Source organism: Dipteris shenzhenensis, chromosome 5, assembly GCF_047967505.1.
Source record: "Dipteris shenzhenensis isolate YYH24624 ecotype China chromosome 5, Dip_SZ_1.0, whole genome shotgun sequence".
Classification (NCBI taxonomy): Eukaryota; Viridiplantae; Streptophyta; class Polypodiopsida; order Gleicheniales; family Dipteridaceae; genus Dipteris; species Dipteris shenzhenensis.
The window spans coordinates 24,249,334-24,253,524 of record NC_141600.1 but is presented as its reverse complement, the minus strand read 5'-3'; the positions used below and the strand labels follow the sequence as shown (position 1 = coordinate 24,253,524).

Genomic DNA, 4,191 nt, shown 5'->3' with positions numbered 1-4,191 from the left:
TCTTTGACTTGGCCCATTTATCTGTGAACTGAACATTGGGAGGTTTAGGATACCTAGAGCGAACATCATCAAGGCTCTCATCAGCCAACCTCTTTGGATGGTCTTTGTAGTGAGTAAAGCAATCTCTGTAATTGTTAGCAATTACAGAGCGCATGAAGGCCATGATGTCCTTCCCCCGTGCATCCATCAAGATGCCTCCTATCTGAGTGATGTCATAGTAGATCGTACCGTCACCCGGAGGCACGTCTAAATCATTTGAATCATCCTCGTCCCCACCACCACCCCTCCCAAAGCATTGTGCCATGCATCCCCCACCGCTCTCCCTGCTACTACGCCTGCTACTGTGTCGTGTCGAGCTAGTACACTGGCCACTCGTAGTTGGAGAAGCGACTCTCGACTACACAGGACTACGTGGACTACTAGTAGCTAGAGAACCGAGTCTCGACTGCACGGGAGTATGCCGACAGCTCTGCAAGGCAAAAGGGCCTCCTGACAGCATGGGGGAAGGGGCTCGGCTCTATAGCCGGTTGGGCTCTATTGACTCTACTAGGGTAATCTTAGCTGGTGTGGGGTTGGGGTGGTTTGGAGTCTGTAGTGCCGACTCCTAGGGGGTGTTTAGAGTACCCATCATGTAGTCGTATAACTCCCCAGGACTGGGAGGGTGCCCCAAAAGGTTATATAACTCCCGAAAGATGGTCTCCCGAAGATTAGGTGAGCTTGAAGAACTTCCTGGCCACATGATGAATTGGAAAAAAGAAAAAAAGAAGAGTATTGATGAAGTGAGAAGAGAAAAAGAAGAGAAAAAGAGAGAAGGAAAGAGAGTAGAAAAGAGAGAAAAAGTGGGGATAAAAGAGAGGAGAAAGGAGAGGAAAATAGAGAAGAAAAAGAGAGAAAAAGTGGGGATAAAAGAGAGGATAAAGGAGAGGAAAAGAGACGAAAAGAGAGGAGAAAAGAAAAGAGAAAAAGAGAGGAGATAAGAGAGAAAAATTACAATGAAAAGAGAAGGAAAGAGAGGATAATAGAGAGAAGGAAAGAGAGGAAAATAGAGGAAAAGAGAGGAGAAAAAAAGAGAGAAAAAGAGAGGAGATAAGAGAGAAAAAGAGAGACAAAAAGAGAAGGAAAGAGAGGATAAAAGAGAGAAGGAAAAAGAGGAAAATATAGTGTGCAATCCTGTTTTTCAATCATGCTTTCCCTTTCCATCATTCATGCAATCCCCTTCTTCAATCATGCAATCCCTTTCCATCATTCATGCAATCCCTTTCTTCATTCATGCAATCACTTATTTCCATCATTCAATATGCAATCCTCTTCTTGGAAGTGGAAGTGGAAAGGGAAAGGGAAGAGTAAAGAGAAAGGAAAGGAAAGGGAAGGGAAGGGAAGGGAAGGGAAGGCCAGGCCAGGGAAAAATAACAAAGCACATCTATCTTCACGTATAACAGTGTGTCTATAGACGCGGCTATTTATTTCCAAAAATAGAGTAGATGCATCTATAGACGCGCTCTTAAACGCGCTCTCAGATGCATCTATAGACACGCTTCGATAGACGGACTATTCTAAAAACTCGAAAAGGACATGGCCCGACGCAAAAGCACAACACTAGTACCAAAAACATTCGTTTCTTGGATACGACAAAGGACGAATCCAAAGAGAGCAACTTTCAAAGAAGATCAACTGTAAAGAGACTTACCTTGGATAGAGGTATGGAAGCTTCTTGTCCTTCTTCAAAGCTGCTTCTCTTTCTTCTCTTCCTTGTTCACCCTTTGCTTCTCTTTCTTCTCTTCCTTGTTAAGCCTCTTCTCTTGTGTGCTTGGAGATGATTGTGTAAGCCTAGAGATAAGTGTGGGTGCTTGGAGATAAGTGTGGATGCTCGGAACTATGTCTGTTAATAGCAAAGCAAGCCGCGCGATGCTAAAAGTATGTGAAGAAAAGCAAGTGTACTAAAAGTAGGTTTGAAAATTGCATCTATAAGCGCATCTATATACACGTCTAAATGTGCATCTAATTGCACGTCTACAACACAATTTAGACGTGCCTATACACGCGCACAACAGAACAGACGCGGTTTTAGATGCAGTATTAGATGCACCACAGAGTTTTAAGATTAAATGTTTGATACAAGAGCAATTTTTTTAGGTTGTTTATTTGTAGGATGTCATCTTCAACAAGTAGCTCCAGTGAGGATGAATCCCTCTGTATCCACCATCGCAAAATGTGGTTGGAGCAAAAAATCAAATGTACGTGTGATCGATGTCGAGGAAACATGTATCTTTCATTTTGCACATTTTCGAAGTTGAAGAGTATTGGTTGCTTGACATTGAAGAGTACTGAAGCTAGGTGACTCATGGGTGTTTGGAGCCTTGAAGGAGAGGCTCCAACAACTTGGAGAAGTAAGTGGTTTGTAGGTATCAAATTGAAGGAGTGATTGAGCGATTACACAAGCCTGCTGAGTGAGTATGTGTGGGTAGATGGTGGTATCATGACTTATGAAACCATAAAGGATATTGAGTTGATGGAGATAGGGCCAATACTTAGGCTTCTTGGGACTCACACGTATTTTGCGGTGTGAACAACAAGGAAAGTTCATGCGGGGTGGGTGCTAAGCTTTAAGAAAGGCAAAGGAGTTCATGCATGAATGGAGATTTGTCGTAGAAGCGTGTTAGAGCCACTAGAATTTTAGAACCTCAATGTCAAAGATCTAGAACCCAACGAAACTTCACACAGATCTAGAACGGTTATCAACGCGCTTCAAATAGGACTTTGGAGTCTTGTGATAGGAACGCCTTCTAAACTTCAAAAACTCATCGACTGTAAGCGTTTTCTCACTCGTCCATTACTAAGTTTTTAGCCATGGCAGCTGCCTGCACCAGCCTGCGACGTCCCCTGCTCCTGCTTCTCTTCATTTCTCTCATCTCTTGCTCCTGCTTGGCGCGTCCTTCAGCTCCCGGTACTGAGCCGCTCCTTCTCCGCATTGCAAAAAATGAGATATTCCTGCAAATGCCGCGGATAGTTTCGGTTTTATCGTTTTGAACAGCATCGACTAATTTCGTCTGCTTCGGAAAATCTTGCAGCTTTCGATAGATTGCGTTTCCCGACCTCCATGAATCGGTATACTGACGGCCAGTTTCCAAATGCAAAGAAGGTTGATTTTGTTTGTCTGTGCCCTAAGCTCTCATTGAACAACATTCGCAGAGCTTCGAACATTTATAATGGCTTGTTAAATTCATCTCTAATCCAGAGTGTCGCAATTTTGCAGGGAGCAGAAGGAAAGGATCCAGTAGAACATCGGGTATGTATAGGGGACGATTGCGGCATTAAGCGAGGGCTGGCAGAAGAGCCGGTTGTGCATCCAGATTATGTTTGTGCTGATATCTGCTGATGCCGCTCGATAAACGTACATAATGTACGACAACTCCTGCATGCTGAGAATAAGGATGTCCATGTTATCATAAACAAAGGACTGCCTGTATATATATATTTGAAAGCTTGCATATATGTATGTAGAGCAATTCCTAGTCTTATTTAGAGCTTATGGTTTGACATAACTTATCACCCAAGAATATTATTCTGAAAAATAATAACTACATGACAAAATTAGAATCCGATTCTCCACCATAGCACTCCCCCTAAGGAGGCAGTTGTAGAATACTAAAAAATCTTGAGCTTTTATATAGTTTTATAGCTTCATTTCAATCATGATGCATTTTCAACTTATAATAATGTCTTTGATTTGATGATTTCTTCATAACATTTCTTTAAAATGTCATAATTGCCTTGATATTCATGGCAATATTTAAGTTCAAATTAGGAATTATTTTTTCCAAGTTCAGCATCACATTTTTACTCGCAAAAATTTCATGTTCATTTTGCATTTTTCAACTCTAAAATACATGAATCATAGTCTCATAACTAAAATGACCACTTTTTCAGCTTGAAGTACCATACAGAACCATCATCATAATCAAATTCTCAGCTTCCTGATCCATTTTCTAGCTTCATAGAAGTCTCTCATGCTTCATAGCACTTTTTGGACTTCAATGTCTTCCACATCATTCATATAAAAACAAGACCCTAAACTAGACCTCCACTAGAGTACTCTCTCCAAGAACGAAGTAGTTATAAAAATTAGTAAGAAGATGTCTAACTTGAGGGCTAAATAAATGGCATAACTATAGTTATAAAAGAAAATGGAGA

The 4,191-nt window shown here is 41.4% G+C and overlaps 1 long non-coding RNA gene across 1 annotated transcript; it reads left to right on the top strand.

Moving 5' to 3' along the window:
• Positions 1-2,802: 2,802 nt before the first annotated feature.
• LOC147901768 (uncharacterized) lies at positions 2,803-3,626 on the top strand. The gene is made up of 3 exons (XR_015540952.1): positions 2,803-2,944; positions 3,069-3,139; positions 3,254-3,626. It is a non-coding gene; the product is annotated as an uncharacterized LOC147901768 (long non-coding RNA).
• The last annotated feature ends 565 nt before the right edge of the window (positions 3,627-4,191 follow it).